General features: G+C 44.4%; 1 protein-coding gene across 1 annotated transcript in view; it reads right to left on the reverse strand.

The window, feature by feature from the left end:
• Positions 1–12,446: 12,446 nt before the first annotated feature.
• The window catches only part of LOC135902081 (uncharacterized), a 651,905-nt gene continuing 648,672 nt past the window's right edge, over positions 12,447–15,679 (reverse strand). Inside the window, exon 13 of the mRNA XM_070537064.1 lies at positions 12,447–12,880. The gene's annotated coding sequence lies outside the window, so the exon portion shown is untranslated. The remainder of the gene's footprint in view (positions 12,881–15,679) is intronic.

The following is a 15,679-nucleotide window of genomic DNA, read 5'->3' on the forward strand; positions in this document are numbered from 1 at the left end:
TTCGTTCATTTATTGCGTAAATGCGGGTCCACGTGTGCGTGGGGAGTGATCTTAACGAAGATCTAGCTCTTTTGAGGCAACTTAATTAACGCGGCTGAGACGATATTTCCCTGGGCTATAGCCTTACTCTTTTTTCGATTTCTCGAGAAAATTCATTCATGCCTATTCGTTCATTTATTGTGTAAATGCGGGTCTGCGCGTGCGTGTAGAGTGATCTAAACGAAGATCTAGCACTTTCGAGGCAACCTATTTTACGCGGCTGAGACGTTATTTCCCTGGGCTATAGCCTTACTGTTTTTTCGATTTTTCGATAAAAGTCATTCATGCCTATTCGTTCATTTATTGCGTTAATGCGGGTCCGCGCGTGCGTGTAGAGTGATCTTAACGAAGATCTAGCACTTTTCAGGCAAGTTATTTTACGCGGCTGAGACGATATTTCCCTGGGCTATAGCCTTACTGTTTTTTAGATTTTTCGAGAAAATTCATTCGTGCCTATTCGTTCATTTATAGCGTGAATGCGGGTCCACGCGTGCGTGGGGAGTGATCTAAACGAAGATCTAGCTCTTTTGAGGCAACTTAATTTACGCGGCGGAGACGATATTTCCCTGGGCTATATATAGGCTTACTGTTTTTTCGATTTTTCGAGGAAATTCATTCGTGCCTATTCGGTCATTTATAGCGTGAATGCGGGTCCACGTGTGCGTGGGGAGTGATCTTAACGAAGATCTAGCTCTTTTGAGGCAACCTATTTTACGCGGCTGAGATGATATTTCCCTGGGCTATAGCCTTACTGTTTTTTCGATTTTTCGATAAAAGTCATTCATGCCTATTCGTTCATTTATTGCGTTAATGCGGGTCCGCGCGTGCGTGTAGAGTGATCTAAACGAAGATCTAGCTCTTTTGCGGCAACTTAATTTACGCGGCGGAGACGATATTTCCCTGGACTATAGCCTTACTGTTTTTTCTATTTTTAGAGAAAATTCATTCATGCCTATTCGTTCATTTATTGCGTTAATGCGGGTCCGCGCGTGCGTGTAGAGTGATCTAAACGAAGATCTAGCTCTTTTGAGGCAACTTAATTTACGCGGCGGAGACGATATTTCCCTGGACTATAGCCTTACTGTTTTTTCTATTTTTCGAGAAAATTCATTCGTGCCTATTCGTTCACTTATTGCGTAAATGCGGGTCCGCGCGTGCGTGTAGAGTGATCTTAACGAAGATCTAGCTCTTTTGAGGCAACCCATTTTACGCGGCTGAGACGATATTTCCCTGGGTCAATTTTTCGAGAAAATTCATTCATGCCTATTCGTTCATTTATTGCGTTAATGCGGGTCCGCGCGTGCGTGTAGAGTGATCTTAACGAAGATCTTGCACTTTCGAGGCAACCCATTTTACACGGCTGAGACGATATTTCCCTGGGCTATAGCCATTTCTGTTTTTTCGATTTTCCGAGAAAATTCATTCATGCCTATTCGTTCATTTATTGCGTAAATGCGAGTCCGCGCGTGCGTGTAGAGTGATCTAAATGAAGATCTAGCTCTTTTGAGGCAACTTAATTTACGCGGCGGAGACGATATTTCCCTGGACTATAGCCTTACTGTTTTTTCGATTTTTAGAGAAAATTCATTCATGCCTATTCGTTCATTTATTGCGTAAATGCGGGTCCGCGCGTGCGTGTAGAGTGATCTAAACGAAGATCTAGCTCTTTTGAGGCAACTTAATTTACGCGGCGGAGACGATATTTCCCTGGACTATAGCCTTACTGTTTTTTCTATTTTTCGAGAAAATTCATTCGTGCCTATTCGTTCACTTATTGCGTAAATGCGGGTCCGCGCGTGCGTGTAGAGTGATCTTAACGAAGATCTAGCTCTTTTGAGGCAACCCATTTTACGCGGCTGAGACGATATTTCCCTGGGCTATAGCCATTTCTGTTTTTTCGATTTTCCGAGAAAATTCATTCATGCCTATTCGTTCATTTATTGCGTAAATGCGAGTCCGCGCGTGCGTGTAGAGTGATCTAAATGAAGATCTAGCTCTTTTGAGGCAACCTAATTTACGCGGCGGAGACGATATTTCCCTGGACTATAGCCTTACTGTTTTTTCGATTTTTCGAGAAAATTCATTCGTGCCTATTCGTTCATTTATTGCGTAAATGCGGGTCCGCGCGTGCGTGTAGAGTGATCTAAACGAAGATCTAGCTCTTTTGAGGGAACCTAATTTACGCGGCGGAGGCGATATTTCCCTGGACTATAGCCTTACTGTTTTTTCGATTTTTCTAGCAAATTCATTCGTGCCTATTCGTTCATTTATTGCGTAAATGCGGGTCTGCGCGTGCGTGTAGACTGATCAAAACGAAGATCTAGCACTTTTGAGGCAACCTATTTTACGCGGCTGAGACGTTATTTCCCTGGGTATAGCCTTACTGACTTTTCGATTTTTCGAGAAAATTCATTCGTGCCTATTCGTTCACTTATTGCGTAAATGCGGGTCCGCGCGTGCGTGTAGAGTGATCTTAACGAAGATCTAGCTCTTTTGAGGCAACCCATTTTACGCGGCTGAGACGATATTTCCCTGGGCTATAGCCATTTCTGTTTTTTCGATTTTCCGAGAAAATTCATTCATGCCTATTCGTTCATTTATTGCGTAAATGCGAGTCCGCGCGTGCGTGTAGAGTGATCTAAATGAAGATCTAGCTCTTTTGAGGCAACTTAATTTACGCGGCGGAGACGATATTTCCCTGGACTATAGCCTTACTGTTTTTTCGATTTTTAGAGAAAATTCATTCATGCCTATTCGTTCATTTATTGCGTAAATGCGGGTCCGCGCGTGCGTGTAGAGTGATCTAAATGAAGATCTAGCTCTTTTGAGGCAACTTAATTTACGCGGCGGAGACGATATTTCCCTGGACTATAGCCTTACTGTTTTTTCGATTTTCCGAGAAAATTCATTCGTGCCTATTCGTTCACTTATTGCGTAAATGCGGGTCCGCGCGTGCGTGTAGAGTGATCTTAACGAAGATCTAGCTCTTTTGAGGCAACTTAATTTACGCGGCGGAGACGATATTTCCCTGGACTATAGCCTTACTGTTTTTTCGATTTTTAGAGAAAATTCATTCATGCCTATTCGTTCATTTATTGCGTAAATGCGGGTCCGCGCGTGCGTGTAGAGTGATCTAAACGAAGATCTAGCTCTTTTGAGGCAACTTAATTTACGCGGCGGAGACGATATTTCCCTGGACTATAGCCTTACTGTTTTTTCTATTTTTCGAGAAAATTCATTCGTGCCTATTCGTTCACTTATTGCGTAAATGCGGGTCCGCGCGTGCGTGTAGAGTGATCTTAACGAAGATCTAGCTCTTTTGAGGCAACCCATTTTACGCGGCTGAGACGATATTTCCCTGGGCTATAGCCATTTCTGTTTTTTCGATTTTCCGAGAAAATTCATTCATGCCTATTCGTTCATTTATTGCGTAAATGCGAGTCCGCGCGTGCGTGTAGAGTGATCTAAATGAAGATCTAGCTCTTTTGAGGCAACCTAATTTACGCGGCGGAGACGATATTTCCCTGGACTATAGCCTTACTGTTTTTTCGATTTTTCGAGAAAATTCATTCGTGCCTATTCGTTCATTTATTGCGTAAATGCGGGTCCGCGCGTGCGTGTAGAGTGATCTTAACGAAGATCTAGCTCTTTTGAGGCAACCCATTTTACGCGGCTGAGACGTTATTTCCCTGGGCTATAGCCTTACTGTTTTTTCGATTTTTCGAGAAAATTCATTTATGCCTATTCGTTCATTTATTGCGTGAATGCGGGTCCGCGCGTGCGTGTAGAGTGATCTTAACGAAGATCTAGCTCTTTTGAGGCAACCTAATTTACGCGGCGGAGACGATATTTCCCTGGACTATAGCCTTACTGTTTTTTCGATTTTTCGAGAAAATTCATTCGTGCCTATTCGTTCATTTATTGCGTAAATGCGGGTCCGCGCGTGCGTGTAGAGTGATCTAAACGAAGATCTAGCTCTTTTGAGGGAACCTAATTTACGCGGCGGAGGCGATATTTCCCTGGACTATAGCCTTACTGTTTTTTCGATTTTTCGAGCAAATTCATTCGTGCCTATTCGTTCATTTATTGCGTAAATGCGGGTCTGCGCGTGCGTGTAGACTGATCAAAACGAAGATCTAGCACTTTTGAGGCAACCTATTTTACGCGGCTGAGACGTTATTTCCCTGGGTATAGCCTTACTGACTTTTCGATTTTTCGAGAAAATTCATTCATGCCTATTCGTTCATTTATTGCGTGAATGCGGGTCCGCGCGTGCGTGTAGAGTGATCTTAACGAAGATCTAGCACTTTTGAGGCAACTTAATTTACGCGGCGGAGACGATATTTCCCTGGACTATCAAGCCTTACTGTTTTTTCGATTTTTCGAGAAAATTCATTCATGCCTATTCGTTCATTTATTGTGTAAATGCGGGTCTGCGCGTGCGTGTAGAGTGATCTAAACGAAGATCTAGCACTTTCGAGGCAACCTATTTTACGCGGCTGAGACGTTATTTCCCTGGGCTATAGCCTTACTGTTTTTTCGATTTTTCGATAAAAGTCATTCATGCCTATTCGTTCATTTATTGCGTTAATGCGGGTCCGCGCGTGCGTGTAGAGTGATCTTAACGAAGATCTAGCACTTTTCAGGCAAGTTATTTTACGCGGCTGAGACGATATTTCCCTGGGCTATAGCCTTACTGTTTTTTAGATTTTTCGAGAAAATTCATTCGTGCCTATTCGTTCATTTATAGCGTGAATGCGGGTCCACGCGTGCGTGGGGAGTGATCTAAACGAAGATCTAGCTCTTTTGAGGCAACTTAATTTACGCGGCGGAGACGATATTTCCCTGGGCTATATATAGGCTTACTGTTTTTTCGATTTTTCGAGGAAATTCATTCGTGCCTATTCGGTCATTTATAGCGTGAATGCGGGTCCACGTGTGCGTGGGGAGTGATCTTAACGAAGATCTAGCTCTTTTGAGGCAACCTATTTTACGCGGCTGAGATGATATTTCCCTGGGCTATAGCCTTACTGTTTTTTCGATTTTTCGATAAAAGTCATTCATGCCTATTCGTTCATTTATTGCGTTAATGCGGGTCCGCGCGTGCGTGTAGAGTGATCTAAACGAAGATCTAGCTCTTTTGCGGCAACTTAATTTACGCGGCGGAGACGATATTTCCCTGGACTATAGCCTTACTGTTTTTTCTATTTTTAGAGAAAATTCATTCATGCCTATTCGTTCATTTATTGCGTTAATGCGGGTCCGCGCGTGCGTGTAGAGTGATCTAAACGAAGATCTAGCTCTTTTGAGGCAACTTAATTTACGCGGCGGAGACGATATTTCCCTGGACTATAGCCTTACTGTTTTTTCTATTTTTCGAGAAAATTCATTCGTGCCTATTCGTTCACTTATTGCGTAAATGCGGGTCCGCGCGTGCGTGTAGAGTGATCTTAACGAAGATCTAGCTCTTTTGAGGCAACCCATTTTACGCGGCTGAGACGATATTTCCCTGGGTCAATTTTTCGAGAAAATTCATTCATGCCTATTCGTTCATTTATTGCGTTAATGCGGGTCCGCGCGTGCGTGTAGAGTGATCTTAACGAAGATCTTGCACTTTCGAGGCAACCCATTTTACACGGCTGAGACGATATTTCCCTGGGCTATAGCCATTTCTGTTTTTTCGATTTTCCGAGAAAATTCATTCATGCCTATTCGTTCATTTATTGCGTAAATGCGAGTCCGCGCGTGCGTGTAGAGTGATCTAAATGAAGATCTAGCTCTTTTGAGGCAACTTAATTTACGCGGCGGAGACGATATTTCCCTGGACTATAGCCTTACTGTTTTTTCGATTTTTAGAGAAAATTCATTCATGCCTATTCGTTCATTTATTGCGTAAATGCGGGTCCGCGCGTGCGTGTAGAGTGATCTAAACGAAGATCTAGCTCTTTTGAGGCAACTTAATTTACGCGGCGGAGACGATATTTCCCTGGACTATAGCCTTACTGTTTTTTCTATTTTTCGAGAAAATTCATTCGTGCCTATTCGTTCACTTATTGCGTAAATGCGGGTCCGCGCGTGCGTGTAGAGTGATCTTAACGAAGATCTAGCTCTTTTGAGGCAACCCATTTTACGCGGCTGAGACGATATTTCCCTGGGCTATAGCCATTTCTGTTTTTTCGATTTTCCGAGAAAATTCATTCATGCCTATTCGTTCATTTATTGCGTAAATGCGAGTCCGCGCGTGCGTGTAGAGTGATCTAAATGAAGATCTAGCTCTTTTGAGGCAACCTAATTTACGCGGCGGAGACGATATTTCCCTGGACTATAGCCTTACTGTTTTTTCGATTTTTCGAGAAAATTCATTCGTGCCTATTCGTTCATTTATTGCGTAAATGCGGGTCCGCGCGTGCGTGTAGAGTGATCTAAACGAAGATCTAGCTCTTTTGAGGGAACCTAATTTACGCGGCGGAGGCGATATTTCCCTGGACTATAGCCTTACTGTTTTTTCGATTTTTCGAGCAAATTCATTCGTGCCTATTCGTTCATTTATTGCGTAAATGCGGGTCTGCGCGTGCGTGTAGACTGATCAAAACGAAGATCTAGCACTTTTGAGGCAACCTATTTTACGCGGCTGAGACGTTATTTCCCTGGGTATAGCCTTACTGACTTTTCGATTTTTCGAGAAAATTCATTCGTGCCTATTCGTTCACTTATTGCGTAAATGCGGGTCCGCGCGTGCGTGTAGAGTGATCTTAACGAAGATCTAGCTCTTTTGAGGCAACCCATTTTACGCGGCTGAGACGATATTTCCCTGGGCTATAGCCATTTCTGTTTTTTCGATTTTCCGAGAAAATTCATTCATGCCTATTCGTTCATTTATTGCGTAAATGCGAGTCCGCGCGTGCGTGTAGAGTGATCTAAATGAAGATCTAGCTCTTTTGAGGCAACTTAATTTACGCGGCGGAGACGATATTTCCCTGGACTATAGCCTTACTGTTTTTTCGATTTTTAGAGAAAATTCATTCATGCCTATTCGTTCATTTATTGCGTAAATGCGGGTCCGCGCGTGCGTGTAGAGTGATCTAAATGAAGATCTAGCTCTTTTGAGGCAACTTAATTTACGCGGCGGAGACGATATTTCCCTGGACTATAGCCTTACTGTTTTTTCGATTTTCCGAGAAAATTCATTCGTGCCTATTCGTTCACTTATTGCGTAAATGCGGGTCCGCGCGTGCGTGTAGAGTGATCTTAACGAAGATCTAGCTCTTTTGAGGCAACTTAATTTACGCGGCGGAGACGATATTTCCCTGGACTATAGCCTTACTGTTTTTTCGATTTTTAGAGAAAATTCATTCATGCCTATTCGTTCATTTATTGCGTAAATGCGGGTCCGCGCGTGCGTGTAGAGTGATCTAAACGAAGATCTAGCTCTTTTGAGGCAACTTAATTTACGCGGCGGAGACGATATTTCCCTGGACTATAGCCTTACTGTTTTTTCTATTTTTCGAGAAAATTCATTCGTGCCTATTCGTTCACTTATTGCGTAAATGCGGGTCCGCGCGTGCGTGTAGAGTGATCTTAACGAAGATCTAGCTCTTTTGAGGCAACCCATTTTACGCGGCTGAGACGATATTTCCCTGGGCTATAGCCATTTCTGTTTTTTCGATTTTCCGAGAAAATTCATTCATGCCTATTCGTTCATTTATTGCGTAAATGCGAGTCCGCGCGTGCGTGTAGAGTGATCTAAATGAAGATCTAGCTCTTTTGAGGCAACCTAATTTACGCGGCGGAGACGATATTTCCCTGGACTATAGCCTTACTGTTTTTTCGATTTTTCGAGAAAATTCATTCGTGCCTATTCGTTCATTTATTGCGTAAATGCGGGTCCGCGCGTGCGTGTAGAGTGATCTTAACGAAGATCTAGCTCTTTTGAGGCAACCCATTTTACGCGGCTGAGACGTTATTTCCCTGGGCTATAGCCTTACTGTTTTTTCGATTTTTCGAGAAAATTCATTTATGCCTATTCGTTCATTTATTGCGTGAATGCGGGTCCGCGCGTGCGTGTAGAGTGATCTTAACGAAGATCTAGCTCTTTTGAGGCAACCTAATTTACGCGGCGGAGACGATATTTCCCTGGACTATAGCCTTACTGTTTTTTCGATTTTTCGAGAAAATTCATTCGTGCCTATTCGTTCATTTATTGCGTAAATGCGGGTCCGCGCGTGCGTGTAGAGTGATCTAAACGAAGATCTAGCTCTTTTGAGGGAACCTAATTTACGCGGCGGAGGCGATATTTCCCTGGACTATAGCCTTACTGTTTTTTCGATTTTTCGAGCAAATTCATTCGTGCCTATTCGTTCATTTATTGCGTAAATGCGGGTCTGCGCGTGCGTGTAGACTGATCAAAACGAAGATCTAGCACTTTTGAGGCAACCTATTTTACGCGGCTGAGACGTTATTTCCCTGGGTATAGCCTTACTGACTTTTCGATTTTTCGAGAAAATTCATTCATGCCTATTCGTTCATTTATTGCGTGAATGCGGGTCCGCGCGTGCGTGTAGAGTGATCTTAACGAAGATCTAGCACTTTTGAGGCAACTTAATTTACGCGGCGGAGACGATATTTCCCTGGACTATCAAGCCTTACTGTTTTTTCGATTTTTCGAGAAAATTCATTCGTGCCTATTCGTTCATTTATTGCGTAAATGCGGGTCCGCGCGTGCGTGTAAAGTGATCTAAATGAAGATCTTGCACTTTCGAGGCAACCCATTTTACACGGCTGAGACGATATTTCCCTGGACTATAGCCTTACTGTTTTTTCGATTTTTAGAGAAAATTCATTCATGCCTATTCGTTCATTTGTTGCGTAAATACGGGTCCGCGCGTGCGTGTAGAGTGATCTAAACGAAGATCTAGCTCTTTTGAGGCAACTTAATTTACGCGGCGGAGACGATATTTCCCTGGACTATAGCCTTACTGTTTTTTCTATTTTTCGAGAAAATTCATTCGTGCCTATTCGTTCACTTATTGCGTAAATGCGGGTCCGCGCGTGCGTGTAGAGTGATCTTAACGAAGATCTAGCTCTTTTGAGGCAACCCATTTTACGCGGCTGAGACGATATTTCCCTGGGCTATAGCCATTTCTGTTTTTTCGATTTTCCGAGAAAATTCATTCATGCCTATTCGTTCATTTATTGCGTAAATGCGGGTCTGCGCGTGCGTGTAGAGTGATCTAAACGAAGATCTAGCTCTTTTGAGGCAACTTATTTTACGCGGCTGAGACGTTATTTCCCTGGGCTATAGCCTTACTGTTTTTTCGATTTTTCGAGAAAATTCATTCATGCCTATTCGTTCATTTATTGCGTGAATGCGGGTCCGCGCGTGCGTGTAGAGTGATCTTAACGAAGATCTAGCTCTTTTGAGGCAACCTAATTTACGCGGCGGAGACGATATTTCCCTGGACTATAGCCTTACTGTTTTTTCGATTTTTCGAGAAAATTCATTCGTGCCTATTCGTTTATTTATTGCGTAAATGCGGGTCCGCGCGTGCGTGTAGAGTGATCTAAACGAAGATCTAGCTCTTTTGAGGGAACCTAATTTACGCGGCGGAGGCGATATTTCCCTGGGCTATAGCCTTACTGTTTTTTCGATTTTTCGAGAAAATTCATTCATGCCTATTCGTTCATTTATTGCGTGAATGCGGGTCCGCGCGTGCGTGTAGAGTGATCTTAACGAAGATCTAGCACTTTTGAGGCAACTTAATTTACGCGGCGGAGACGATATTTCCCTGGACTATCAAGCCTTACTGTTTTTTTCGATTTTTCGAGAAAATTCATTCGTGCCTATTCGTTCATTTATTGCGTAAATGCGGGTCCGCGCGTGTGTGTAGAGTGATCTTAACGAAGATCTAGCACTTTTGAGGCAACCTATTTTACGCGGCTGAGACGTTATTTCCCTGGGCTATAGCCTTACTGTTTTTTCGATTTTTCGAGAAAATTCATTCATGCCTATTCGTTCATTTATTGCGTGAATGCGGGTCCGCGCGTGCGTGTAGAGTGATCTTAACGAAGATCTAGCACTTTTGAGGCAACTTAATTTACGCGGCGGAGACGATATTTCCCTGGACTATCAAGCCTTACTGTTTTTTCGATTTTTCGAGCAAATTCATTCGTGCCTATTCGTTCATTTATTGCGTAAATGCGGGTCCGCGCGTGCGTGTAGAGTGATCTTAACGAAGATCTAGCTCTTTTGAGGCAACCTATTTTACGCGGCTGAGACGATATTTCCCTGGACTATAGCCTTAGTGTTTTTTCGATTTTTCGAGAAAATTCATGCGTGCCTATTCGTTCGTTTATTGCGTAAATGCGGGTCCGCGCGTGCGTGTAGACTGATCAAAACGAAGATCTAGCACTTCTGAGGCAACCTATTTTACGCGGCGGAGACGATATTTCCCTGGGATATAGCCTTAGTGTTTTTTCGATTTTTCGAGAAAATTCATGCGTGCCTATTCGTTCATCTATTGCGTAAATGCGGGTCCGCGCGTGCGTGTAGACTGATCAAAACGAAGATCTAGCACTTCTGAGGCAAGTTATTTTACGCGGCTGAGACGATATTTCCCTGGGCTATAGCCTTACTGTTTTTTCGATTTTTCGAGAAAATTCATTCGTGCCTATTCGTTCATTTATAGCGTGAATGCGGGTCCACGCGTGCGTGGGGAGTGATCCTAACGAAGATCTAGCTCTTTTGAGGCAACTTTATTTAAGCGGCTGAGGCGATATTTCCCTGGGCTATAAGCCTTACTGTTTTTTCGATTTTTCGAGAAAATTCATTCATGCCTATTCATTAATTTATTGCGTAAATGCGGGTCCGCGCGTGCGTGTAGAGTGATCTAAACAAAGATCTAGCACTTTTGAGGCAACCCATTTTACGCGGCCGAGACGATATTTCCCTGGGCTATAGCCCTACTGTTTTTTCGATTTTTCGAGAAAATTCATTCATGCCTATTCATTAATTTATTGCGTAAATGCGGGTCCGCGCGTGCGTGTAGAGTGATCTAAACAAAGATCTAGCACTTTTGAGGCAACCCATTTTACGCGGCCGAGACGATATTTCCCTGGGCTATAGCCCTACTGTTTTTTCGATTTTCCGAGAAAATTCATTCATGCCTATTCGTTCATTTATTGCGTAAATGCGGGTCCTCGCGTGCGTGTAGAGTGATCTAAACGAAGATCTAGCACTTTTGAGGCCACATATTTTACGCGGCTGAGACGTTATTTTCCTGGGCTATAGCCTCACTGTTCTTTAGATTTTCGAGTACCTTCATTCGCGCCTATTCGTTCATTGATTGCGTAAATGCGGGTCCGCGCGTGCGTTGGGAGTGATTTAATAATGATAATATTTGGGGTTTTACGTGCCAAAACCACTTTCTGATTATGAGGCACGCCGTAGTGGAGGACTCAGGAAATTTCGACCACCTGGGGTTCTTTAGCGTGCACCTAAATCTAAGCACACGGGTGTTTTCGCATTTCGCCCCCATCGAAATGCGGCCGCCGTGGCCGGGATTCGATCCCGCGACCTCGTGCTCAGCAGCCCAACACCATAGCCACTGAGCAACCACGGCGGGTTGGGAGTGATTTAAACGCAGACGATATATTGCTGGACTACACAGGCCTTCCTCATATAGCGTACTATATATGTAGGCTTACTTTTATTCCTGAAAAGTCCAATTTTCGGAAAGCAATAATTCATCGCGTAAGTATGCGGTAGCACTTGCAATAGAATGGAGACTCATGTATTGGACGAACCAGCGCTTTCCAGAGAAGTGATTGGAATGCGACTGCGTTTATACTTACAGGGCTTACCTTTTTTTACCGGAAAAGACAATTTCGGTAATCCTTTTTTACTTGGAGTGAATAGGTGGTAGCCCGTGCGTTAGCATGGATACTCATATATGAGGAGAACCAGCCGTTCCATAGAAGTGAGTGCCGTGTGGCTGTGCCGAAATTTTTCTGGGCTTACCTTTTTTCTGGAAATGTCAATTTCCTGAATCCATTTATTCATTTTGTAATTAGGCGGTAGCGCTTTCATTAGCATGGATAATGGGAGGAACCAGCGGTTTCCAGAGAAGAGAGTGGAATATGGCTGCGCGGACATTTTGCTTGTCTATAGGCTTACCTTTTTTTCCGCAAGATGCCAATTTCCGCGTATCAAGGATTGGTGGTAAGCTATTCGCACTCTCCGAACCAGAGGGGATGGGGCGACAGCAAACCCACCCCGCCGGTGTTTATTGAGGGTTCGACTGCTTACCGGCGATAAAGTCCAAGCCTGATCGACCGTGATCCAGAGTCATGAGAGGGAGGGCGACGTACAAACACACATTCACTTTAATAAAGTAAAATCATCTCCGAGATACAATTAAAAAAAGAACATACAAACTGCAAGCACTGAGTCCTAGCTCGCGGAAGGCTTGCGGGTCCCACAACTCCCGCCCTTATGCCACACAAAACCCACCACGTGAGAACTCTTACACTCGCCAAATAACAAAGAATACGCGGCACAAGTGAAAAATGCACGCGACAATAAACGTGGCAAGCGCTACACTAACAAGACATAGAAAAATTAACACGCGATGACTAATTAAATGAAATATGAAACGGTATTAAAAGAAAGAGTCAGGCGGAACGTTCTGAGTGTGGGCCGGAACAGGAGCCTTATCTGTGGCGTGCTTGCCGAGACCCCGATCTGAAGAGCTTCGGGCTGCTGGTACCTCGCTGCCGAAGATCTTGACGCACGTTGCACCGTCTGTCGATCGACCGGCGAATACTTCTGCCTGGAGGTTTCAGCCTGCATGAGCATGCATGAGCGCTCCGGTCGAATGCAGATTGTATCAAGGACAGCATGTTCATAAAAAATTTATTGCCCCTCAACTCTGTAACGAAGGGTAACAAGCGAAGCTACACTTCCATGATTATACTCACTGTATAGATATATATGGTTATTGCTATATTGATTGAATAAAGACACATACACGTAACTTCGTGGGTGTTGTCTTTATTTTGTCTCACTCGTTACCACAGTGACCACAGCTTTGTGGTTGCTGTGGTACACCGCGATCGCTTGCACTGCTATGCTAGACACCACGCTCTTGCGAACGGTTAAATCTATACACGACCACTGCCGCGTGGTTGGCACATTGACGTCTGTGTAGAACTCAGTTCGAAACCGTTCCAAATGGAAGGATACAATCCACCTGCCGTCGGGGCCGCTCTAGGTCGACGTTAAATCTTCCGATATGACGTTCGACTTGCCTTCTATGGATGATATCCAACCAAATGCATCTATTAAAAAGGTCTCAATGTCTCGTTTGGGCGTAGCCCGAGGGACGCCGACAGTCGCGACGACGGTCCCATCTTCCGTCTACGCGGCACATACTCGATAGTCCCGACCCGTCGGCGGCTGCACGTTTGGGGGAAGCGACTTGTCGCTTTCACACCCACTTGCGCTTTCGCTCTCATTGTAGCTCTTTGTGGGCACGTTCTTCTTCCTCAGAGCGAAGTAAGCCCATCCTGCCCATAGCAATTCCAAAGTGCAACTGCTGATAACGTTGATAGGGCGATGCTCGCTGCCCAAGTGCTGGCGCCCTTTCCCAGGCCTGCCCGCGACGAACAAGAGAGCGAGATAACAATCAACACTTCGTCCCCTCCCTCTCCTTCTTGTCCCCCCCTCTCTACTTGCCTGCGCAAAGGAAGCGTAATAAGTCCCCGAGCTTACAGGGCTATGTGCCATTGAGTCTGGACCTTTTCTGCACTATCACCAGGATCGGCCCACATGATGATTTGTTTTTGTCAACATCTTGGACACATATTTTTCCAGATCCTAGCCATTGACAGCTTTGCTGTAATATGTCGCTACCAACGCTTTAAACAACGGTTGAGTGGTACATGACTGCAGTTTGTGTATCAGGCTACAATGTCGACTCGCAGAATCCAATCTAGCAAGTTATGGTTCAGTGAATACACCACTCCCGCTGCTGACGCCAACTTACGAGATCGCTTATTTTGCGGGAAAAACATTCGAATGTCGACGGAGCCGTGTTCACTTCTCTGGAAGTTCCCGCATATTGACACGAATTACTCGATGAATAAAAGAATTTGCAAACAGAGCTTTCCACGCAAAAATAAACAAGCTTATAATCCATTAGAATGTTCATGGGACGCTGTGACTTACCCAAAATGAGCTCGCCGACACGGAGGCAAAGATGGCCCACTATAATGACACGCGAGTGTCCATCCAATTTTCACGACCAGACACTAATGCCCTGGCCTACAGACTTCTTCACTGTAATACTGCAGTATATCGAGCCTCGCTGGGTCATCGTCATCACCTTCTTCACGAACTCGACCGAGAGATAAAAATACGGCTACCACCGAACGTAAAAACTGTAATGCAAGCTTGCTGCACAGATTACGAGTAGCTGTGGCCTTCACCTAGTCGGCCGGGCGGACATACGTTAATATGGGGCAAAAAATAAATAAATAAATATAAAGAAATAAATAACTATCGGCCGGGTAGACAGTCCGAACTGCGAGTAATGCGGTATTCCTGAGACGACAGAACACCTCTTGTGCATCGGCCCGCGATTTAATGTACATAGAAAATCGCTGACAGACATCTTGTGAAAATTTTTCCTTCAACCATTAACTGAAAAGGTTCTATTTGGACCTCCGCCTGACCCTCGTCATCAGCCAAATAGTCTCAAGTCTCTCAACAAATTTTTGCATGAGAGCGAAGTGGACAAGACACTTTGAAGAGTCTTGGAGCGTGTAAGATTTTCACCACCTTCTACGCTCTCATAATCAACGTCTTCTCTTTCTTTCTGTCTGTCTACACCCTTTCTCCTTCCCCTAACGCCGAGTAGCAAGTCAGAACATTGATTCAGGCCGACAACTCAGCTTTTCAATCATATTAAATACCTCACTCTCTTTCCATGGAGCCGTGCTCACTGACTTCCCTGAAAAGCTCAGATTCGACGTGCATATCACTCTCCCTGCAAATGCACGTATACTGACACTAATATACACGATGAATAAACGAATTTGGGAAAATTGACCTTTGGGGAAAAAGTAGGCCTATAGTTCGTTAGAATGTCAACACAGCCGTATTCACTCACTTCTGTCGATAACAGCACCGTTTTCTTTCCCGGTCCGATGTTCGCCTAAACACAGATAAATATAATCGGCATTATGCATTGAATCCAGTAAATAATTTTATGGCGGTGCAGTGTTTGCAAAAACTAAGAATAAATTGTTTTAAGAGTACTTTACCAACACTTTCCAGCGCGAACCAAACACGGTGACGGTGACATTTGCGTAGCCTATCCGCTAGCCGCTGCTGCTGGCAGCTTAAACTTTGAAAAATGGCAGTATTTAGCCACGGCTTCCTAATTTCTGATTGGTACAAGTTATAGGGATGGCGCTCCGTCACCGTGCTGGCGACGGAAGCGTAGAGCTCGCCTCTAAGTCGCAGGCGACCCGTTTTTGAGGAGTAAATGTCCCCAAAACCCTCTCTGTTGAAGAAAACCGGTGCCGCGATGGTGCTGGGATGGTGACGTGGCGCAGCGTTTGATGGCTGCGTGAATGAGGC

This window comes from Dermacentor albipictus, chromosome 4 (assembly GCF_038994185.2).
Source record: "Dermacentor albipictus isolate Rhodes 1998 colony chromosome 4, USDA_Dalb.pri_finalv2, whole genome shotgun sequence".
In the NCBI taxonomy this organism is placed as follows: Eukaryota; Metazoa; Arthropoda; class Arachnida; order Ixodida; family Ixodidae; genus Dermacentor; species Dermacentor albipictus.